General features: G+C 46.2%; 1 protein-coding gene across 1 annotated transcript in view; it reads left to right on the top strand.

The window, feature by feature from the left end:
• Zfp704 (zinc finger protein 704) overlaps window positions 1-12,028 on the top strand; it is a 187,863-nt gene that overhangs the window by 35,642 nt on the left and 140,193 nt on the right. The gene's annotated exons all lie outside the window — the stretch shown is intronic.

Raw genomic sequence — 12,028 nt, forward strand, 5'->3', positions numbered from 1 at the left:
AAGCAGTTGTTAAATGTTACCAAAATGAAAAACTTCTGCTCAAGAAGTACAATTAAGGAAACATTAAATAATAAATTACATTAAAGTAAATTAATAGATTAAACAAATTTCTCTGTCACTTTTGTTGGGGTATATCAAATAAGGCATTCGTGTACTACTCTCTGCTTAGCCACTTTGAAAAGGCCTGGGGGTTGTTACGCAAACAAGCAGCTGTGCTGTGAGATGTCGGAGCAATGACGGGAGCGTGGGGGTGTGGATGGAGCAGGACAGGGGAGTGTGGGGCAGGATGGAGCAGGACAGGGGAGCGTGGGTGTGGATGGAGCACGGACACGGGAATGTTGACATATTGCAGGATAACCTTTTCTTTCTTCATTATCTGTGCACACGTCTAACACCTGTGACATGGTTCCTGGTGACTCCCAGCCATGCCCATGGTATCATGCTATTGACACTAACTAGTCCACGCCCAGCAGATTTCCTTGCGTGGAGCGGATCCTCACAGTTTAGGAGCAGAGGTAGGAGGAGCAGTGTTTCACCACACACTGATTTTCTCCTGTGTCCTCCTCCATCTCATCTACTACCAAGTCCTGCCTTTCTCCAGTGCTCTCCTTCCTCAGCATTTACTGTCCCCAGCGGTTTCCTCTTCGCCTCCCTCCCCCACAAACCCCTCCTTATTTAAGACTGTTCTACAGCACTGCTAAAATAATCTGGGCTTTATGTAACTCTTCTTATTATAGAAGCTGTATTTGTAGAACATTCCAAGGCCCTGGTAAGAATGAAGGAGCTAATAATAATATGGGACTTCACTCATCTTCCAGTCTTGCACGGTCTATCCTGGGCTTCCAGAGCAGTGCCACAGGGAGATCATAGTAGCTAACCGCTACTCTATGATCCCTCTTATAGCAAAGACAGCAAGCTAACCGTAGTGCTTGAGCAACCAAAACAGACGTCAAAATTCTGCACACATAACCTGCTTAATTCAAACAAGGGTGCTTTGTTTGAAACTATGAAAACCACAGAAAAGTGCACACTACGAGGAGTGAGTATTTCTTGGCTCATAGCAGTTAATTTTATTAATTTGTATTAGTTTCTGATGCTGTGATAAGGTGATCTGCCAAAGAACATAGGAGGAAAGGGCTTTTGGTTTACAGTTCCACACGGATGCCAACAAGACAGGAAGGCGTGGGGCGGGAGTTGATCATACAGCATCTGTATTCCCAAACATCACCTCCATGTGTGGACCAAAGCAAAGCAGCCCCATGCAGCAGAACTGACTGACAGTAGCTCAGTCGGCGACCTGCTCCTGCCAAGCACTTTCCTTCCCATGGTCCCTGCCTAAGGTGCTGAGGCAAAGATGGATGGATGCAGATATTTGTAGCCCAGGCTTTTGAATTCTCTGGTAATGAGCTCAAACTATTCTGGAGACAGACAGAAGAAAGCTAGTTGTGGAGGGGAGGCCAAGAAGGCTGTAGAACTCTGTTAAAGACTGAACACAGGTTGTAAAATTTAGAATGAGGTGAATGACACTCTGGGCAAGACACCCAGCATAACAGAGAGCATAGAGAGCAGACAGCACAGGACAGGATGGGGCAGGTGGGCAGGAACAGGAGGCCGGATGGAGTGATACAGGTGTGGAGGCAGGTGCTTTTGCCTCTCCTGCATCAGTGTGTTCAGATGTAGGTGTGGAGGCAGGTGCTTGTGCCTCTCCTGCCTCAGTGTATTCAGATGCAGGTGTGGAGGCAGGTGTTTGTGTCACCCTGCACCAGTGTGCTCACATGCAGGTGTGGAGGCAGGTGTTTGTGCCTCTCCTGCACCAGTGTGTTCAGATGCAGGTGTGGAGGCAGGTGTTTGTGCCTCTCCTGCATCAGTGTGTTCAGATGCAGGTGTGGAGGCAGGTGTTTGTGCCTCTCCTGCATCAGTGTGTTCAGATGTAGGTGTGGAGGCAGGTGCTTGTGCCTCTCCTGCCTCAGTGTATTCAGATGCAGGTGTGGAGGCAGGTGTTTGTGTCACCCTGCACCAGTGTGCTCACATGCAGGTGTGGAGGCAGGTGTTTGTGCCTCTCCTGCATCAGTGTGTTCAGATGCAGGTGTGGAGGTGGGCGTTTGTGTCACCCCACATCAGTGTCTTCAGTGGTGGCACACCATGCTTGTTTGTCCATCTTGTAAAGTGCATTTCAGTGCTGAAAGGTGGAGGGGAGGCTACTTGGGAGAGGCGTGTGTCCAAATGTAGCTACTAAAGCAGAATTAAAGGAGATGCATACCTGTAAACAAGGAGTTAGGGAAGAGCAAACCTTAAGTTTCTGGTGAGTTTAGTCCCATACCATGCCTTTGACACAATCACTGCAGTTGTAGTGTAAGTCGTATATAAACTGACGAGGAGTAGGAGTGCATTTTCATCTAGGACAGGAGAAACAGCCGATATAAAGACATGCTCCAGGCAGCAACAGTACATTTGTGTAAACCCTAAAGCAGATATCATTGCCTATGAGTACAGCAAAATACTTACAAAACAGGCATGAAATGTAATAAAACAAATTGAATTTTAGGGCTGGACATAGTACAGTAAAGTCACATTTTATTGGTAGCAACAGAAAACGGAAATGAGACCACTCAAGGTATGAAAATGTAAAAAATGTGTCCAAAAATTAAAAAATGACTAGCCTAAAGCTTTAAATGTTAACCCTCAGACCCTGTAAGTTATTCTCTCCTTACAACCCCCATTCTTGTCAGAGTCTTTCTACACGAACTCACGTGCCAGTGGCTTCGAGGGTAGACATGGCTAGACCATGGGTCTGCAGCTCTTACAGGACTTGGCTGCAAAGTTTGTGTGTTTAAGGCTGAGTGTGTCAGCTTCTCTGCCACCTCTGAGCCACAGATCGTAATGAATGAGTGCAGGTGTAGAGCTGAAGGAAATGCTGTCTGGGGCAGAGAGGCTGTGTTTCTGTGTTGTTTTTCTACACAGTTCATGTGCTGTTTTGTGTTGGGCACAAGAAGGGCAAGGGGAGAGTAGCTTGAGCAAGTCTGTCACTATTCACTGTGTCAGCTTTGTATCACTGTAACCGCAAACACCAGGAGGTTTCAGGTCATTATGTTAGCTGTGGTGAGGCAGCCCTTCATGGGAGAAGGTCAGTGACCCCAAGGAATAAGAGGGAAAGAAAGGAAAGTGATGAGAACGCTGTGCTTTTTGGAGGCAAGCCCCCAGTGACCAGAGGGCCCCCCATTAGGAAGGACTGTACCTCCGCAGGGTTCTGCATTTCTCAGTATGGACAAGCTGAGGACCAAGCCTTAAACACAGGGCAGTGAGGGACAGTTCAGATCCAGTTGCAACAGCATTTATGCCTTCGGGTGGACAGTCAGCAGTCTGTCTGCAGTGGGCTGGTGGAGATCAGATCTGGGAGGAGTCTGTGCAGCCCGTTAAAGTGACTCTTCGGGCTGATTCCACAGAAGTGCAGTGATCACCCTCAGTCTGTTCAGATGTGTCGGCTAAAGCTTGTGCAAGCACCAGTCCATGCCTTGCTCCCACTGGGTTCTCTTTGTTGTTCTGTTAGCTGGTGCTTTTGTTTTCTGGGATCTGGTCTTCCTCCATTGCTGTTCTGGACCTCTTCCTGGTAATCCTCCTGAATGCTAGGGTCACAAGCACGAGTCACAGGTGCCATCTTTGTGACTTCTCACGAAATGCGTGCATGTTCCATCGGATTAGACCTCAGATCCTTCTAACTCTGTATTTTAAAGCAAGACCTCACTAAGTTTCCTCCGTTAGTTTGTATCCCTTCACAGCCTCCTGAACCTTGGGGGTATAGGTCTGCACCACCGTGCCTGGCTACATGTGTAACTTTCCCCCATGTGCAGCTTAGTTACACTGAAGACTTCTAAGGCTCATTTGTTTAATACTGTCATGTGGGCATACGGCAGCCCGAGTAACCACCTCACTAAAGGACAACATCTGCAGTGCTTCCTGTTTGATCTTATGAAGAACTGTCCTGTTCTGTGTGAATTAAAGTTTTCGTTTCTCCCAAACAATACCCATGAGGGATTGTTCGGTCTTATGGTAAGGGTAGGTGATGTGGTGGTTTGAATATGGTTGGCTCAGGGAGTGACACTGTTAGGAGGTGTGACCTTGTTAGAGTAGGCATGGCCTTATTGGAGGAAGTGTGTTACTGTGGGGCGGGCAGCGAGATCCTCCTTTTAACCACGTGGGAGCCAGTCTTCTAGAGAACTCCTAGCACTCTCAGCGCCTCCTGCACCATGCCTGCCTAGACACTGCCATCTCCTGCCTTGATGATTATGGACTGAACCTCTGAACCTGTAAGCCAGCCCCAGTTAAATGTTGTCCTTGTAAGAGAGGCCTAGTAAACAGTGCCGCTTGGTGAGCAGATGTCTTACCATCACTGAACCTGAACTGCCTTCCTACCTTTGACAGAACTCAGTTGGCTGTTGCTGTATGGGTCTGTTCTGGATTATCTTCCATTGACTGACTCAGCACTGGTCTCAGTAGGCTCCTATGTAAGTCTCCTGTAGGGTAGAGTGATTCCACTAGCTTAATTGTTTCAGTTATTTTTGGTCATGTACCTCTCCATATACATTTTAGAATATATATATAACAGAAATCCTTTCATTGCTTTTTTCTCTGAGACAGGGTTTCTCTGTGTAGCCCTAAGTGTCCTGGAACTCTTTCTGTAGACCAGACTGGCCTCAGACTCACAGAGATCCACCTCTTATATTTTTAATACCTGTTCAAGAACGGAATAACCACTCCAGGAAACTGTCCGAGAGAGAGAGATTCAATGCAGATCCCCTCCTGAAGACAGTGGAGGGGCTGGGAATACAGCTTGGCTGACAGAAGGCTGGTTTCTAATACTCCCCACACCAGTCGGACATGGTGGCCACACCTGTCATCCCAGCACTTCAGGCCGAGGCAGGAGAATCACAAGTGGTCATCCTCAACTACTGAAGACAGTTGGAGAGCATGATTAGCCTGTGTAGAAATTCTGTCTCAAAACAAATTAAAAACCAGAGCCATTGGAAACACCTGGCGTCAGTAGTGTTGGAGCGATCGACCATTCAGATTACCTGGACAGAGATGCAGGTGTCTGCAGGAGGCCCTCGTGGCTCAGCGTGGGTGATGAGCAGCTGTCCCTGGGAAGAATCAAGTTATCGTGCTCAGTGTGCAGCTCAGCATGAGTGAAGCCCTGGCTTTGACACACAACATCCGTGACTACATGATCTGTCATTCAAAACTGTGAGCAATATACATGGCACCCAGCAACATCATAAATAGAAAGTATCTCATGTGCTAACTCTGGTTAGACATTTATGGAGTTAGTTGTGCTACAGCAGGTGTTTGGGCATAGCCACTTTCTTAACAATTTGTAGTGGACAGTGCCATGTGTTTCCCTGACTCCTGGAGGTTAGAGAACACAGAGCACCTGTTTTCATCAGTGTTGATGACGTTCTGAGCCATTCACACCAGAATAAACTGCTCGATAGAGCCATGATTCCGTCTTTCCTCCGCTTTCCTGGTTTCCATGTTTTTCCTTTTGCGGTTTTGACATTGCTAGTAAGTCTGTATCCATGGTTCCGTGGAGTGCTAGGGCCTTACCACTTTACCTACACTGGGGTCTTCCTGCGATCCGCAGCGCTTCCCGAGCTTTGGTGGTATTTGTGTGTGTGTGTGTGTGTGTGTGTGTGTGTGTGTGTGTGTGTGTGTGTGTGGTATCACTACCCTTAGAGAGGGATACTCTGTGCCTGCCTCCTCCTCTTTTTCTCCTCCAAACCAGGCAAATAACAGGGAGAAAGACAAGGAAAGCCGGTCAGAGCAGCAGCCTGCAGCCAGATGCTGAAGCTTCCTGTGCTGCCAAGACTTAGCAGCAAGGCCACTCCCTGCCTGAGAAAACCCAAGTGTGGGCACAGGAAATGGCCTACACAGGGCTGGCATCAGCCGAGCTCCAACCGGCACCCCGTGCTTTCAGGGCCGCAGTAGAGGCACAGGCAGTGCAGGAGTGAGGAGATTGGTGGATTCTGCAGCCTTCACATCCCTCAGGATGCCCATCTCTCTGTGTTATTTCATGATGGTTCTGTAGGAGAGGCTCAAAGTCATGGAAGGGAACAGAACTAATAGAAGCAGAATAGGACATTCTCTATAGTATGTGCTCAGGGCTCTTCATGGTAAACAACCAAACCCTGAAGACTTGTGTGTGTGGTGTGTGTGATGTATATGAGCACTGGCATGGACTCACGGGGCATCCTGCTAAAATCACTTCTTACCTGAACACAAGGTCTCTGAATCTTGAGGAAGGTTGCTGGTCAGTAAGCCCACACAGCCCTCCTGCCCTGTGGCTTCCATCCCCAGGGTTCCAGGTTGTTTTAGTTTTGTTTACTGTTGCTGTGATGTAACACCATGGCCAAAAGTAGCTTTGGGGAGGAAAGGGTTTATTTCACTCACAGTTCCGTATAACAGTTCATTATTAAAAGCGTGAGTGCAGGAACTCAAGCAGGGTAGGAGCCTAGAGGCAGGAGCTGATGCAGAGGCCATGGTCAGTGCTGCTTACTGGCTTGCTCCCCATGGCTTGCTCAGTCTGCTTTCTTATAGAACCCAGGACCACCAGCCACAACGGACTGGGCCCTAATTAATCACTAATTTAAAAAATGTCCTACAGGCTCTCCTTTTTTTTTTCTTTTTTAAGATTTATCTATTTTATGTTTGTACACTGTAGCTGTTTTCACACAGATTAGAAAAGGGCATCGGATCCCATTAAAGATGGTTGTGAGCCACCATGTGGTTGCTGGGAATTGAACTCAGGATCTCTGGAAGAGCATCCAGTGCTCTTAGCCGCTGAGCCATCTCTCCAGCCCCTCCCCCTGCCCCCAGGCTCTTCTACAGCATGGGTTTTTGGAGGCATTTTCTTCATTGAGACTTCCTAGTCCCCGATGACTTCAGCTTCAAGTTGACACAAAGCCATCCCGCACACAGGTGCCAGCCCAGCCCTGTCTGGCTCTTTGGGCACTAGAGGTTTAAATTCAGTCTTTATGTTTGTTTATAAAGCACTGTTGCTCTCAGCTGCCCTCTCAGCTCTCTCACACATTCCAGTTTTATTCACTCAGGAACACTTTTTAAACTAAGACACATGCACATTTGGTAAATTGTGTATGTATATGTGCATATACTTGTGTATGTGTATGTATGCTTGTGTGTAGAGGTCGAAGTTAACTTCTGATGTCATTCCTGCCCACCTTGTTGTTGTTTGGAGTCAGGGTATCTCCGTTATAGCTGTGGCTATCCTGGAATTCCCTCTATAGACCAGGCTGACCTTGAACTCAGAAATCTGCCTGCCTCTGGGTCCCGAATGCTAGGACTAGGCATACAGTACTACTGCCCGACTTTTACCTTTTGGTTTTCTTGTTGTTGTTGTTGTTTAAAATATCTAGCTATCTACTTATGTGTATGTTCTTGGGTGTCTTGCTTGTATGTATATTTGTGCACCATATGTCCATGGAGGTCAGAAGTCATTGAATCCTCTGGAAATGGAAGGACAGACAGTTGTGGGTCTCCATGAGAGTGCTGGGAACCCCTGCAAGAGCAAGGAGTGCTCTTAATGGCTGAGGTCTTTCAAGCCAATTTGTTTATTTACTTATTTATGTATTTATTTATTATTTTCAAGGTAACTGGAACTTACCCATTAGGCTAGCCTGGCTGGCTATCCAGCAAATCCAGAAGTCCATCTGTTTCTGACTCCCCAGACCTGGCTTTACAAACTCACACCAGCACCCCTGGCTCCTTACATGAATGCTTGCGATGGAGCTCAAGTCCTCATGCTAGGTGGTGAATACTTTACAAGTTGAATCTCCAGCTCTCCATAGCAAACTTTAAAAACTTAAAATCTCCAAAGTGGGATATAATAATACCTAATTTTATTTTTAAAGCATGTTGGCTCTTGCCTTTGGGTTTTCAATACTGGTTGGATCCTAACACATCAGTAAATTCATTGCTATCTGAATGCTGGAAAGGACTATGGGTAAATATTTATAACACTGACAAGTTCATATGTTCAAACCTAATCTCCATGGTGATGGTTATCTGGGGGTGGGACTTTTAACCAACACAGAGCGGGTGGAGGGAGAGAAGGGGAGGAGGATGGAGGGAGGGTGAAAGGGTGAACAAAAACATTTTCTCTGACATTGATGCATTCTATCCTGCAGGGAAGCTCCTTAAGCAGGAAGGTAAACAAGTCCAAATAGCTTCAGGAAGTTCCTGAAACTAACCATTTTCACTAGACCCCTTCCTGCCAGAGTAAGCAATCAAAGTTGAGTCCTTCTCATAAAAGCCAAGCTGTGCAGAAGACTCTCAGAAGTCATCTGAGCTGCCTGGAAGAGGTTTAGACCAGAGCTATTTGGAAAGGACAGTTCAATGTGTTGAGCTGCCTGCAGGCTGTGAGGTGTGCTCCAGGTTCCCAGCTTTTGTGAGCTGGGGTGGGCTTTGGTGATGCAACTGTCTGTGAGTAATTTTTGCTCCTGTAAGTAACCCCTCACCCATATTCCTATAAGTAACCCCAATAAAACTCATTGGCTTACCAAGGACTTTGGTGATACCTGTACTCAGGTCTGTCATAGGCTGCCTATCTGGAGTGAGTAAATGTGCTTGTTGTATCCTCAGGAAACGTTTTTTAGTTTATATAAGTACACTGTAGCTGACACCAGAAGAGGGCATTGGATCCCATTACAGATGGTTGTGAGCTACTATATGGTTGCTGGGAATTGAACTCAGGATGTCTGGAAGAGCGGTCAGTGCTCTTTACCGCTGAGCCATCTCTCCAGTCAGGAAAAGTTTTGTTACACATTGTTAAACAATAACAACTATTATACTATGTTGCCAACAATACCTACTAGAAATATTTGTTGAATGAATGATTTTTCAAGGGAAGACGTTTTCCCAAAGGCCTGTCAGAAAATTTTTATTCTTTATTATCTTTGGGAAAAGGAGACTGATGTGTATGTGGATTGGAATAAATATTCAAGGTTTAGAATTTTTACCTTCCTTGAAATCTTCTTTATAATTTCTTTGATGAAGAATCCATAAAAATTGAGAGGTGTTTTAGCTGGGAATTAATGTATTAACATATACTGTGAAATCGTGTTACACAGAGATGCAGAAGGTGTTTACATAGAGTCTACCACTCGTCTGTTGATCTCCTGGAAGAATGTATGTTTCTGGCTGTAAATAACTTATTTGCCTTTTGAAGCCAGACAGTAAAGTATGGCTTATGCATATTTTACTTCTTCTGGTAGATTATCTTTCAGACAGCTGACGCATTTGTAAAAGGCTTGGACTTGTTTTAAACAAGTTTCATGGCCTTTGACATTTATAAACACATTAATCATTTGTTCTGGGAGGGATACGTGAGATGCATTTGGCACGCAGCCAGCTGTTATTGAAGTGCTTGGGCTATCAAGAGTCCCGTGTTTATGCTTTTTAATAGAACGCTGCTGTAGAAAGTCTGTACAGTTTCCCAAAAAATTGCACCTCCAACAACTTCTGAATGTAATGGAGCCGTCCTGGAATCTTAGTGCATTCTATGCTACTGGAAGAGACTACCATGGATGGGTCATGTATAATGAAATGTGTTTCTTACATCTCTGAGACTTGACAAGTACACAGCCTAGGGGCCACGTGTGCTGAGAGCTTACTTTTTATGTGGGTGGCGAGGACAAAACCAACCAGCTCCGGAGAGAGCGGCTTTCCTCACATACAGTCTGGTCACTGCTCAGTGCCATCACAGGGACCATCGAGTTCAACACATATGTTAGAGGAACAATCACGGCCTGATGTTCTGTTCTTAAAATCATGTTGAATCAGATGAATGTCAAACATAGGAGAAATATCAGTAGAAAATCAACTCTGCATTATCTGTGGTAATGCACAGGTGAAAGTATCTTTTTATGGCTCTGAAGTCCAACCGTCTTTGGTTCTTGACCTGAGGTGGAAGCAGGACTTGTGTCTGTGTGAACGGAAACACTGCTTTCTAGCTGGCTTTGTCCTCTCTGGAGGAAACCGACATGAGGGCACACTGACTGATGGAGGTAAGAAACACACAGGGGCAGGGCAGCAGGCTTCCCCTCCTGGTTCTGCCCAAACCTGTGCCCACTATACAGCCTGATTCCTGAGTGTAGCTAGAACTTGGCCGTGGGAGGATAGATAGTGGCTGAAAACCCTGGTGGCCTCTGTTGGGCTTCTTCTTCTTTTTGTTTATTGTGCTGGGTTTTTTCCAGATAGGATCTCACTATGTAGCTTTAGGTTTTATTACCGTTTCTGCTCAGTCAGGGCTCATTCCCAGGCTCTCTGAGGCCTTAGCTACCTTTAGCTACTACTGGTGGTGTGTACTGGTGGTGTGTACCTTGTATGTCCTCCAAGCTGAGCACCTGTTTTGTGTGTGTGATTCTTGTCACCTTTGAGCCTGTGTGAAATTGCCAGTGTACCCTCCCTTCTTGACTAGTTCTCACTGTCACAAAGTAATTCTTGGTAATTTATTGCAAGAGTGTTTGTTTCTGTTCACTGACTGCCAGTCAGTCCTTTAGCTTATTTACCATCCCTTGTTGCGTGTAATTATTAAAGAACAATCCTTGCTATTGCTAGGCTAGGTACCAGCCGGCGGTCTCGGTCTGTTCCCAGCCTGTTAGCTTGAGATGGAGACCGCATGTTTACCTTAGCCAGTGCCTCTGCTGCCTCCAGAGTTCTGAGATAGCTCTCTTAGTCCCTGGTGGGCAGCTGTGGGTATGCTCTCGCCGGCCTGTGCTCCGCTCACTACCTTTCCCCTGGAGCTCAGTACTTGCCCAATTTTCCAGTCCTAAAACCTGGCCAAATTCCACTTATGTTCTTTCCTCTGGACCACCTGAGTCACCACGAAATAGAAAACACCAGAAAATCTTAGTTTAGAATCAACAGATAACACAGCTGCTGGGCGCAGAATCTCTCGTCCTAAATTCATTAACGATTCTGTTAGAAATCTTCCGTGGCGGATTCTGGTGGATTCTGCCACCAGACCTATCAGATCCCCGCCTCCATGGTGCTTCCTTTCGCTACCTCCTCCTCCTCGAGTCCAAAAAGAAGTGTCCTCCTGCTGCCTTCCCTCTTCCTCTCCCTCTTCCTCTCTCTCTCAGACTGGAAGGCCCGCCTCCTCCTCCTCGCCCATCAATTGACTTCTTGTCATCTTTATTATCCAATCAATTAGGGGGAAATTCTACTACGTTCCCTGTGGAACCAGACCTTGCAGTACATCGATAATAGAAGAACAAGAACTCTCCCAGATCAAGCTACAGGTCCAGGATTTGATTCCTGCCCTTATATACAGAAAATAGACTATTTTCCCTGAGATATTTATTGTTTAACCAGGCTGCTGGGAAATATAACCCCACCACTGTAATTTCTGGAATCATACTAGACCGTGGGATGTATAGTTCTCACAGGGCTCTTTCCAATACCTTAAATTCATGTCAGGGATTTCATGCCACAACTTAAATCATGTGTTTAAGAGTTTTAGTACTAATAACCAAGAACAATAGTTTTGAGCAACAATATTTGATTCAGTATCGAAGTCAAAAAGTCTTCTTTCTTGTAGCACTCGGCTTGTTGGCATTGAAGTGGGTGGATTAGCCAGGGGCTCTTACACTGGAGGACTCTGATGACAACAGACGTGAACCATCGTGCAAAGGTGGGAAAGTGGACAGAAGGGCTGCAAATGAAAACAATCCAGATCTTATGCCTGTGGCAGATACAGTACACTGGTCATTCCACACTGCTGTTGTCTTTCCGTAGAGAATTCCCCCATTGCTAGAATTTCACAGTGTACCTTGTAGCCAGAATTATATGGGTGACTTAGGTTCTACTAAGGTGGTGTGCTACACGACCAAGCCTGTGACAAGATGCACAGGTAAGGCAGTGCAGGCATAGTGGTGTGCAGAGGAAATCTGCTTCAGGGCTGTCTGCGTCAAAAGAAATCTGCTTCAGGGCTGTCTGCGTCGAAGCGCTAGCTTTTGGT

The sequence above is a fragment of the Rattus norvegicus genome, chromosome 2 (assembly GCF_036323735.1).
Source record: "Rattus norvegicus strain BN/NHsdMcwi chromosome 2, GRCr8, whole genome shotgun sequence".
Classification (NCBI taxonomy): Eukaryota; Metazoa; Chordata; class Mammalia; order Rodentia; family Muridae; genus Rattus; species Rattus norvegicus.